The following is a 12669-nucleotide window of genomic DNA, read 5'->3' as shown; positions in this document are numbered from 1 at the left end:
CTTTGGGGAAGGAAGTGGCCACATTACTAGAAGGGAGGAGCATAACCCGCATTCCCAGGTACCTCATCTGAGCAGCACCTCAGGAGGTGTCCATGTCTTGTTTTGGAGGAAAATTTACAGACACAATTCCTGAAAGATAATTAAGTTTTTCAGGTGCCTCTTCTTTCCTGTTCTGTACCAGGAAGACAAGTGGAAATCAGGAACATAAAATAAGTTGTGCGAACCTTGGTTCCCAGTGCAGACAACAACATATGGCTCCAACACTGCCTTTTCCCAGGATCAGCGACATGAGGAAGGAAGAAACGGGAGACAGTCAGCTCCCAGGAAACAGCCGGAAGAAGCCAAACCACACTTTTCCTACTTGGTCCAGGACCAACATCTGCACACAGGAAGCAGCCTTCAGTAACAGGGTATGGCTGTGTCCTCATGCGAACTTGGTAGAACAAAATGCATATTCCTGGGCTCCATCCCAGACATACAGAATCAGACCTTAGTTAATTCTCAAGCTTCTAAGAGTCTGAGAATAATGATCTGAGACAGGCTGAACTATGATCACAAGGCACCACAAATCAATTGTGCACCTACTATGTGTCAGCCTTGGCAATAACTTGGACATACACAGTATTATTCTACAGATGAAGAAACAAGGCCAGGAGCATCACTAAGTGGCTGCACTTCACACTGCTGGGAAGTCTATCAAGACTTTGGATCCCCATAGTTTGGATCTGGACCCTGGCTTTACTGCTTCTGGCAGTGTGGCTAACACTTCTCTAAGCTGGCTAGGCTGAGCTGTGCTGCCTTACCAGCTATGGTGGAAGATGGTGGCAAGACCTTTTCCAGGAAGGTCCTGTTTTAAGGACTTGATGAATTAATCCACGTGGGGTGGAGGGGGGGAAGGGGGGCGTGGGCTCCTACTGGGCCAGACCCATGGGGGAGTATAGCAGATGGCAGCTGTTGGGTAAGAGCAGAAATCTGGAACACTTAAAGCTGAAGGGAATGCTTAAAACTGACAAGCCTGTCTTCCAGCATTGAGTCTCAGGGATTTTATTCACAGGAAAGCCTTGTAGCCCAGGTTAGTGCCATTTGCAAAGACTTCTGGGAACTTGGTTGGTGAGAAGCAATGGACAAGGAGAGGAATAACGGACTGGGAAAGGAAGATGCTTGCTAGGGAGAGCCAGAAAACAATGACAAACACAGCTGCCTGAGTTTATGGCACCCTACCCAGAGCTGTGTGGAGCAATAGCACTCAGTAAATGCTAAGAGCTATTTTGGGCTCTATACATGGACTCTTTCCATAGCCTGCTTTCTATCATGTTTAAAAGATTCTTTTCTTTGGTTAAGCAGACTCCCTATGGGGCTTCAGGCAAAGGAAGGTAGAGATCAGTTCTCTTTTGATGAAATGACTTTTAGTAATGAGGCTCAAGCATAGTAGTCCTGGGAAGGTGACAGACATGTAAATTGAAAAAGAGAAAGCTCTCTGCAGACATACAAAATGGCTGATGCCCTTCAGAAGACCCAAGAAAATGAGCTTCAAACTGTTAACAGCTAGCATTTATTGAGCACCTACTGTGTCCTATATATTGCAGTAGGTATTTATACTCACAGATGCCCTTAATTCATTACTCTATCCCTGGATAGTAACATCTCCAGTTTCAAATAAGGAAATTGAGACTTAAGAGTGGTTCAGAAGTCCTAGGTAGTGGCTGAAACTCAAAGCCAGGCCTGGACAATTTGTCACAGCACCAACACAGAGATGGTCTAGCCGAGAGGTAGCTGCCAATACACCTGCCTCCTTTTTCTTCTCACCCTTTTCATTCCCTCCTGGCATCTGCTACTGGCCAGCCTTAACCCAAAGCCGGAAGGCAAAGGGAGCCCATTGAGGAATCCATACAGGTCAGCCTCTGGACATAGGGAGGGTGCCATATGGCAGGTCTGGGGAAGTACATGGTGAATATCAGAAGAGAAGGGAAGCTAGATCCTGCTCTCCAGAGCTTCAGAGCTGAAGTAGGAATTATCTGGCCTGCCCGTGGAGGGTGAAGGAAGGCAGCTGGGTAGTGTGAAGGCTGGCAGGGCTGAGGCAAGCTTCCTGTACTGCTGTTCTTACTCCGTGCAAGGCCTATGTTGGGTCCCTGGGACATCCCCACCCTTACCCCAGACATGTAGTAGGAGAGTTCTGGCACCAGTGCCTCTGCCCCTGGGCCGGCTATCATTCCTGAAGCTTGCTTTATCAGACTGTTGCCAGAAGCTGCCCCATTGGACCCCAGGAAGGTAAACAACATCAGCCACATCTGGGCTGCCCTTAAAGATTTTAGCAGGTATCTGGGAAGGGGTGGAGAAGAGTAATAATTGCTCCCAGTCTCTTGTTTGGGACAAATGTCTTGTCTAGTCCAGACCAGGCTCTAGATATTACTAGAAATTACTTTTAAAATTTATATCAAATGGGTATGATTTTGAATAGATTTGGAAACTTTTGGTGAAACTTTGGTTATGAAGGAACAAAGGAAACTGGCAAACCACAATAGTACCTCTATTCTCACTGGGCTCGGCTGCAGTAGAAAAGAGATGTGTGGAATCTAAATGAACACTCCTTAAAACTCTGTCCTAAGACAAATGAAAACAGATCAATTGAAAGTCTAAGCAAAAGCTTTTGGGGTAAACTGACCTGGAGCCCTGACTCTGGTGATCAGACAAGACAATTATTTGTTGACTAATGATAAACATGCAACATCAATAAGTGGAATGGGTAACAAGTGCACTGATGATGTGCTCTGAAACTGAGTGTGCACTCTGTTCTGACATGTGGGTGGATTTGTCTGGCAAGTATGTAATAGGCACAGGGCCCTCAAAGGGCTTTCTGTGGTGACTGGACAGCCTCTGTATCACTTGAAATCTTCCTGAAGACACAAATCTCCTACTAGAATTTCTTAGTTGCCCTCTCTTCACTAAAGCCTGAGAATTTGCAGTTCCTCTGCCTAGCACAGGGCAGCTAGTCACAGAATCTGACACATGTTGCCAGGACAGAAGGGACCTTTGGCTTGTTCTCAGCCTAGCGACAGCTGTTTTATTACATCTGGGAGGATGGACGCTTTGGCAGTTCTATGGGCTTCCTGATGCTCTAACACAACCTTCTGTCTTTCAAAGACCAGCTGACCAGGAAAGGAAGGGCTTTACCTTTTTAAGTCTTTTATTTTTTATTTTTGCCAGTCCTGGGCCTTGAACTGAGGTCTTGGGCACTGTCCATGAGCCTCTTTTGCTCAAGGCTGGTACTCTACCACTTGAGCCACAGTGCCACTTCTATTTTTTTCTGTTTATGTGGTACTGAGGAATCGAACCTAGGGCTTCATGCATGCTAGGCAAGCACTCTACCACTAAGCCACATTCCTAACCAGTCTTTACCTTTTTGTCCTTCAACCAACCCTGGGCCAATCTCACCAGTCTTGATGACTAAAACTGCCATACTTCTTGAACCTGACATGTCCTCAACTGTAGAATGTATCGTGTTATAATGAGAAAGAAAAAATGTTGCCTATGAAACTACGGTATGTCTTTTTGTGATTCTAGAGACCTTGAACTGTATGGCAGAGTTGAAGAAATGAATGCTTTCAAGATAACGATGTCTCTCCTAGTTTTGATGAAAGTTTTAATCCCAGTCCACTGCTTCTTAGTTGTATGCCGTGGGTACCAGGATTTCACTTGGCCAAACCTCAGTTTGCTTGGTAGTAGAATGGAATCATAGCACTTTTCTCATGAGGTTTTGAGGGATGTGTTAAACAGCTTTCTCTTTACTGTGATAAAATACCTGAGATGGTAAGTTTATAAGGAGAAAAGATTTACTTTGGCTCACAACTTCAGAGGTTTCTATCTGTGGTTATTTGGACTTGTGTTTTGGGCCTGTGGTGAGGCAGCACATTATGGCAGGAGTGTGTGGTAGAGGCCTATTCACTTCACAGTGTCCATGAACCAAAGAGAGAGGAAGAGGAGGGGCCCAGACCCCAATATCCCTCCCTTCCCAAGGGCTCACCCCAAATGAACTTGCTTGCCCCAAACCTACTTTCTTGCTTCTAGACCCCACCTCCCAAATATTCCTACAGCCCTCTGGGCTGGGGACTGAGCCTTTAGCACAGAGGCCTTTGGGGCCATTCAAGATCTAAACTCTAATATGAGGAGAAATGGATTGGTACCTGTAAAATGTTGAACTTGATGTTCTACAAGGTGTGAGGACAGGACATCTCTTTTATCTGCTAAAGCGCAGCAGGGTGTGCATCAACCTATGACTTTTTGAACTTAGACAGGCAGTTCATGGTGTGTGGAGATGCACAAAAGCATAGAACTAAACAGAAAGCAGCAGGGGGAAATGGCTACAAAAGCTACAAGAATGGAGGCTACAAAATTACTGAACAAATTCTCCTCCAATCCTTAGCTAATCCCTAAATTGTTATGCATGTGGAGAGACACTCCAAAGTCCTCAACAGAAAGTAATAGCTAGGAGGAAGATTCCAGCAATTGCCTGGAGATGGAGCTTCAAGTTCAAGTTCCACCAGGTTAAGGCAGTTTAGCAAGCACTTAAAGCTGAGGCCATGCCCTAGAAGTTAGCCCTGTACTAAGAATTACACCTATGGGCAAATAAAAATAAAGCTACCTACATAGTCTAAAAACTGAACTTCCACAAGGCTAACTTAACTGCCTGACAGAACAAAACATAGACTATATACCTTATATATAGTCTTTGATGTATCGCCCACAATGTCCAGTTGTAATAAAAAAAAATAGATATGTGAAGAATCTGTAAATTGGAACACATGATCAAGAGAGAAAGAAAGTCATTAAAGCCAGACTGACTCCCTAAGCAAATGTTGGAATTAGGAGAGAAGGATTTTTAAATGACTATTATAAATATATACAAGCTTTTTCAGGAAATGAAGGATAAAATAAAGCAGTGGATGAAGAATCCCAGAAAAGAAATGAGAACTATAAAAATAATCTACGTAAGTTGGGTGTGGTGGTACAGGCCTTTAATCCCAGCTCTTGGGAGGCTTGAGGCAGAAGGATTGAGTATTCAAGGCCAATTTAGGTTACATAATGAGTTGCCAGATTAAGTTACACTGTTTCTCAAAAACTAAGGACTGGGGATCTGGCTCAGTGGCAGAGTGTTGCTTGTTTAAAACACACAAGGCTCCAGGTTTCATTTCTAGTACTGCAGGGGAACAAAATGGGGAACAACAGTACTGCAGGGGGAACAACAACAAAAAATTATAGCTATCTGATGAAAACTATTTTAGATGGAATTAGCAGATTAGGTATTGGAGAAGAAATGATTCTTAAACCTGAGGGCAGGCAATTATCTAAACCAAACAAGTGAGAAGACACAAATTAAGTCAGTAAAGAAAATTCTGGTGACTTGAGGGACAACAGCAAGTTTGTAATGGTAGTGGTGGAGGAACAGAAAGTAAAAATCATTTTGGGGACTAATGACCAAAACTTTTTCCCCAACCCACTTGTCCAAGAAGTTAAGTGATCCCCCTGTAGAATAAATGCACAGAAAATTATACCCAATCTTATCATGGTCAAACTGATAAAAAGAAATACAAAATAAAGAGAAAAATCTTGAAAAACCTGAAGAGTAGGGGAGACCCACTGTGTACACAGAAACAGGGAAGATAGATTGACATCAGAAATACTGTTGTCCTGGTGAGGGGAAGGTGGCTCAGTCGTAGAGTGCATGCCTTGCATGCATGAGGCCCTCAATTCCATTCCTCAGCACTATATAAGCAGAAAAAGCTGGATGTGGCACTGTGGTTCAAGTGGTAGAGCTCTAGCCTTGAGCTGAAGAGCTGAGAGACAGTGCCCAGGCACAGAGTTCAGGCCCTACGACTGACGAAAGAAGGAAAGAAAGAAAGAAAGAAAGAAAAAAAGAAAGAAAGAAAGAGAGAGAGAGAGAGAGAGAGAAAGAAAGAAAGAAAGAAAGAAAGAAAGAAAGAAAGAAAGAAAGAAAGAAAGAAAGAAAGAAAGAAAGAAAGAAAGAAAGAAAGAAAGGAAGGAAGGAAGAAAGGAAGGAAGGAAGGAAGAAAGGAAGAAAGAAAGAAAGGAAGGAAGGAAGGAAGGAAGGAAAGACTGTTGTCCTGAAGACAATGGAAAGACACACAATGGGAAATAGGAGATCATTTGGGGATGTGTAAAGCTTTCAACTCTGGAAGGACTCTGGCAGCAAGATACAGCAAAGTTGCCCTTATGAAGTATATCTTCTATAATTCTATATGTGTACCCTCAACTCCTGCCATATATATAGTATCTCAGTAGAATGTCCCAACACTTTCAACAGAAAAAAAAAGAAGTCATAATAAGAAAGGTGATCAAATCAAGGCTGGGAGCATAGCTAAATAGTAGAGCACCTGCCAAGCAAGCACCAGAGTCTGAGTTTAAAAATCAGTACTAGCTAGATGTTGGTGGCTTATCCTTATAATCCTAGGCTACTCAAGGAGTCTGAGATCTGAGGATCGAGGTTCAAAGCCAGCATGGGCATGTAGGAAAGTCCATGAGACTCTATCTCCAATTAACTACTAAAAAAGTTGGGAATGGTGCTGTGGTTCAAAGTAGTAGAACACTAGTCTCAAGCACAAAAGCTCAGGGATAGCACCCAGGCTGTGAGTTCAAGCATACACACACACACACACACACACACACACACACACACACACACACACACACACGCACACACACACGCACACACACACGCACACACACACGCACACACACGCATACATGCACATGTGCACACACACATACACACATCAGAACCGCCTAAAAATCATAATTCATAGAAAGGTGACAAGTTGATTGTGATAGCTCAAGGCTGTAATTCTTGCTACTTGAGAGGCAGAGATTTGCAGGGAAGGGAAGGGAGAAGGGGCCAGGGATCCCAGTTCAAGGCAGCTCAGGCATAAAAATATATAAGACTATTTCTTCCAGTGGCTGGATATGTTGGTACACATCTGTTATCCCAGCAAGAAAAAGAAAAGCACAAATAGGAGGACCGCAGCATAGTCTAGCCTGGGCATAAAGTTGAGACTTTATTTCAAAAATAACCAACACAAAAAAGGAGGGGCTGGAGGAATGGCTCAAGTAGTAGAGTGCCTGCCTAGCAAGTGCAAGGCCCCAAGTTCAAACCCTACTGCCACAAAAAAGGAATAGGACCTTAATGAGAACACATACAATAGAAAAGCATTTATATAAATTATAGTACATACCTTAAGATTCTTTGTATTCTACCATGTAAATATTGCATATTCTTCATATTGATTTAAAAAATCTCAAAAGAAAAAGGACTGGATATTGCTCCTGTAGTAGAACACCTGCTAGAATGTTTGAGACCCTGAGTTCAATTTTCAGTACTAGGAGGGCAGAGGGAGAGAGGGAGGAGGAAGGGGGAAGAGAACTCCTTTTATCCTCTAGTGCTTCAGTCACATGACTGTGTCCAACAAGCAAGTGGGAATGTGGGAATGGTGCTCCTGGAGGAGGTGTGGGGGCAGGGGGGAGGGGGATTACGGACTCCTGAACAATGTTCAGCACTGCACTTAGGCTGGGGTACATTTCCTATCTAGCCTCACATTCATCCCAAGCAGTAGCTATCAGCATTCCCTTTTTAGAAATGAAAAACTGAAGTTTCAAGGAGAATACGAGCTATCCAAGATTAGTGCCAGGGTTGGGATTTGTGCCAGGGTCAGCTAGCACAGCTCGCCACATTTTCCTAACCTGCAAGTCATCAGCTCTCCCCTCCACGCTGGGCTATTCAATATAAGAACTCCATGTAGCCCACATGTGACCCTGTGCTCAGAATACTCATGGTCCAGGGAAGGAAGCAAGAAAAATTATAGCCAGCATCCACTGGGTCATGGTCTAGCCAAGGTCCCTAGTGTTACACTAACATGGCACTCCTTAATTTTTACAATAGCCCTATGAGGTAGAAATTCTGCCCAAATGTTCTTCACACACACACACACATACACACACACACACACACACACACACACACACACACACACACACACACACACACACACACACACACACACACACACACACAGAGTTCCTTACAATTGCTTTTGCCTCTGGGTCTTCTGTAGGTATTGCTCTTTTGTAATAGATGACACTAAAACTTAGCACTAAAACAATCTATGTGTCAGGATTTGGACACTGAACAGTGGAATGGCTTATCTCTGCTCCCACACATCCAGAGCCCTAAAAACAACTGCAGAGCTGAGAGTAATACAACAGGTATGGGTGACTTGATGGCTGGGCTGGAATCATCCAAAGGCATTTTTCCTCATGTCTAGGGGCCAGTGCTGTCCATCATTCAGCTCAAAGATCCTTAAGACAGAGCCTCTGAAGCTACACCACCTATTTTCTTCCAGCACTGGAAGTCAGGTAGTCATTTCACTGTATTCTACTGGTCCAAAACACAAATTCACTCAAGATTCAAGGAAACAGATGGGACAGGGAATAGCTCAGGTGGTAAGAGTGTGTGTTTAGCAACCCAGAAGTCCTGGGTTCAAATCTCAAGTACCACAGGGTCGTATTCACTTTCTGCTTAGGCTATCTTCTCTCTACCTGCGAATTCCGAGCCACCCTCAGGCTTGAGCTTACTTCATCAGTGAGTAACTCTAATTGACACTTCCCAGACTCACCAGATCAACCTATGACTTGTCCCCCTAGAAACCAACACTTCTCATACACCACACTCAGACTGTCTCCCAGACAGCCATGAGAACAGGGATCTAGCAAAAATATTAAAAAGAGGAGAGAGGGGTGAGGGAAAGAAAGAAAGGGAAGAAGAAGAAGGGGAAGAGAAAGGAGAGAGGGAGGAAGAGAAAGGAGAGAGGGAGTAAAGAAGAGAGAAATACATGCCAACTTCCCAATGTTTCTTCAAAAGATGGATAAACCTGAACAGCAGACATCTTTACCCCATGGTATTGGAGGGAGAACTTGTGACTCTTCCACCCATTTCTCTGGCTGATGTGGTATTCTGTAAGGACTGGTATCTCTAAGAGAAGGAACTGAAGAATGGGAAAAATGAGTGCCTGAGCAGTCTGGGAAGAGATGGGCAGGAAACAAGTCTGTTCCCTACAGAGAGAAATGGCAGTCTTGAGGAGGGGGAAAGCAGAGTGGACTCTGTCTGCCTAAGTGCCCACCAATGAAGCTCATGGTGCCTTGGATGGAGAGAGTGCCCTGAAACTTTCTCCAGTTTCCCCCAGATGTCATCATCACTTCTAATATGTTAAGAAAGAAAGAAGGGTCATCACCAGTATTTCTCATGCTGTAGTCCAAACAGATGGTGAGCCATGTCCTGGATGTCTGGGCGCTCACCCTCTTCCTACCTCCTCACCCCTGCAGGGGAGTCTAGCAGCAGCCCTGGCTCCTCCTTTCTCTGACAGGGAGATAAGTCTAGAAGACTCTTGGTGGTGGGGCGCACTTCTTTCCTGCTCTAACCTGCTGAATGCCAGAGCTCCAGTAATGTGACTCCACACCGAGGATCCCAGTATTTGTTCCTAGAAGAGCCCCACAAGTGACAGGCAATAAGAACAGTGAGGCTGTCAAAGTTATACATCAACACTCAGAATATAAGTCTGGAACTGCCCGGCCCACAGATCCATAACCTTGTGCAAACCCTTTTCCAAGTGACCTCAGGAAGCCTGATGAGAGACCACTAGGGGAAGGAATTGACTCATTTACTGCTGTAGGGACCGGAGCTGGAGGTGATGGCTTCTCTCCAGCAGGATCCTACCCTCAGCCATGGTTCTTCTACTGTGCTGAGCCACTGCCTCTGGCTAACCTTTAGCCCTGGGCACTTTCCCCAGGGATGCAAGAGTAGAATGAGGCCTCTGAGAAGGAGGCTGAAGAGGAGAACCAAGGGTGGGCTTCTGTCCTGAGACCAGGGCTCCCAGAACAGTGCAAGGAGGCTGGGGAGAGATACGCAGGAGAGTTCTAGAGCTCCAGGCTTCAGCCAAGCTCTGTGTACAGCTGCAGCGGATCTAAACCCATTACCTGAGTCAAAGGGGAAGCGCTCTGCCTCCACAGGGTGCCCCGGGAGCTGCTGGGCTTTGGGGAGCAGGCGGGCCAGAAGCAGAGCTGGCCAGGCTGCCGGTGCCAAAGAAGGAGGGGGGCCTGGAGTCTGCCAAAGCAGGCTGACGGGAGGGAGGGCTGGGCCAGCTGGGGCCGGAGCTAGTGTGACATCACCAGGCGGCCCGCCCCTGTCTGGGGCTGAGGGGAGGCCCAGAGCCTTTCTGGGCCTGGGGGATCCTCTTGCACTGGTGGGTGGAGAGAAACGCCTGCAGCCAACCAGGGTCAGGCTGTGCTCACAGTTTCCTCTGGCGGCATGTAAGGGCTCCACAAAGGAGTTGGGAGTTCAACTGAGGTGCTACAGTCGGCCTGAGGATGGACCCCAATCCCTGAGTGGGGCTGCCTGAGCTGGGACCTGCCGAGCATGATACTGAGGCAGCTGCTGACCGCGCTGTGAGGGAAAGCAGGGTTGAGCAGCCCCGGAACCGGCTGCAGGGCAGGCCAGTGAGGCAGGGCTGCGAAGGAGAGGAGGCCAGTTCGGCCTGCGACTTGAGACCCCGTGGAGGCCATGGCCGGGCCCCGCTGACGACAGGGGACGGGTGAAGCATGTGAAGAGCTGCCCTGGGAGCCAAGCAGTAGGGAAGAGGTAAGAGGCCAGTTCTGTGCTCTGCAGCAAGGGGCAGGGGGTGGAGGGCAGCAACTGGTCCCCCAACTGGGGCTCAAGATTTCTGTCCCTTCCAGGTGGGGCTGTGTGCTGCTGGACCCCCTGGGGGACACTGCCTGTTTTCACTTGGAGCCAAAGAAGGCATCTGGCCGGGCAGGACTGTGGCAGGAGTGGTGTTTGAGACACAGGTTGTGACGCTGAGGACTTCAACATTAGTGTCCCCACTTTCCTCCTTCAGACAAAGAGCCATTAGGTGAAGGCAGGCATCCCTGGGGCACAGGGTGGCAGTTGGGGTGTGCCTGTATGCAGCTATGTGCTGAAGGGGCAGCAGGCTGCAGGGTATCTAAGGACTTGGCTAGTGGTCTTCAGGCTCTGGGCTCCTATGCATCCAAGCAGGAGGATGTGCCAGGGAGAAACAAACGCAGCCTGGGGCAGCCAGATGCCCTTGGTCACAAAGTTCCCTGGGGCTGGCCAGCCCTGCTTATATCCCTCCAGCTGGCCAGGAAAGGTGCCAAGCATCGTGCGTAGGATGGGACATGTCACCCACAAGTTTCTTGTACTAGGACTAGAGTAAAGGGCTATCCTGACTTTCTCTGTGTGCACAAGGATGCCTGACCCCTCTTAGCAATGGATGCTCCCAGGTCTCCCACCCTTGTAGTCAAGAAATAGGAAAGATGAGTTTCCCTGGCAGCCCAAGGGGATGGCGCAGGCACCATATACTAAGTCCCTTGAAAGCACTCAGCATTAGATAACATTTCCTTCCCTTCTTCCTGTGATATGTGTGTCACAGGTCAGCTATTGCTTCTGCTGTGGGATTATGAGAGCTCCCAGAGGCCAGTTTGGTTACTCAGAAAAGGATCTCCTTTCACCAGGACTCCCAGGAAAGCTGAGAATGCCTCTTTGGAAGCCACCAAATGCTCTCATACTTGGATTTTTCCAAGTGCAAAAAAGCCGGGCGCCAGTGGCTCACGCCTGTAATCCTAGCTACTCAGGAGGCTGAGATCTGAGGATCCCGGTTCAAAGCCAGCCCGGGCAGGAAAGTCCATGAGACTCTTATCTCCAATAAACCATTAGAAAACCAAAAGTGGTGCTGTGGCTCAAGTGGTACAGTGCTCGCCTTGAGCTGAAGAGCGCAGGGACAGCACCCAAGCCCAGAGTTCAAGCCCCACGACTGACCAAAAAAAAAAAAGAAAGAAAGAAAAAGAAAAGGAAAAAAAAGAAACTCCAAGTGCAGGCAAAGCAGGGCTCATGCGCTGGCTTCAAGTCCTGGAATCTGTGTACTAGCCAAGTGGCCCTGGCAGAACCTCAGTTTTCCGATCTGTGAAATGGGCTAAGAATAACACCCATATTAGGCCCTTGCCAACTCAGGATCCTCACAACTGCCCTGTAATGCAGACATTGCTATCCATCCTGGTCTTATAGGTGAGGAAACAGAGGAAGAGCATGGCCAAGACTGCAGGACCAGCTGGTACCAGCACAAGGACTTGAACCTACTGATGTGGCAACTCTGAGCCACACTCTACTGCTTTCTAGGCATTAGCATAGTGCCTGGCAGGTGGAGAACATGCAGAAACACTTGCCACCAGTGAGAATCAATGATCAGAACTATAAAGAGGGGACAGCAAGAACCCAAACTCTTTCTCTTTTAGACACATCCTGTTAAGATTTCCAGAAAGCTCCATTAGGCACAGCCAGTGCTGTGGCTACTACCGCTGCCCACACTGGGGTGGGGAGGTTTTATGTCTGAGGTTTGGGGCCACCTGCAGAATAAAGTCCACACTAAAGGCAAACATACACACATGCACCAGAGCCTCAGACACCAACCTCACAGGCAGGGAGCATCCACACTACCCCCAACCACTGGGCTCTACCCTTGTATAGGGTACAGGAAAATGATAGTGCCGCCTGAATCCTAGAGGATTCAGTGGCTGGGTCAGTCCTGGAGTTGCAGA

General features: G+C 47.0%; 2 protein-coding genes across 4 annotated transcripts in view; one reads left to right on the top strand and one right to left on the bottom strand.

Annotated features, from left to right (window-relative positions):
* Positions 1–12669, bottom strand: part of Ralgps1 (Ral GEF with PH domain and SH3 binding motif 1) — a 242208-nt gene that overhangs the window by 80694 nt on the left and 148845 nt on the right. The gene's annotated exons all lie outside the window — the stretch shown is intronic.
* Angptl2 (angiopoietin like 2) overlaps positions 10270–12669 on the top strand; it is a 31610-nt gene continuing 29210 nt past the window's right edge. Inside the window, exon 1 of the mRNA XM_042680989.1 lies at positions 10270–10699. The gene's annotated coding sequence lies outside the window, so the exon portion shown is untranslated. The remainder of the gene's footprint in view (positions 10700–12669) is intronic.

The sequence above is a fragment of the Dipodomys spectabilis genome, unplaced genomic scaffold (genome assembly GCF_019054845.1).
Source record: "Dipodomys spectabilis isolate Male_0828 unplaced genomic scaffold, ASM1905484v1 ptg000067l, whole genome shotgun sequence".
In the NCBI taxonomy this organism is placed as follows: Eukaryota; Metazoa; Chordata; class Mammalia; order Rodentia; family Heteromyidae; genus Dipodomys; species Dipodomys spectabilis.
This window is presented reverse-complemented; position numbering and strand designations above follow the sequence as displayed.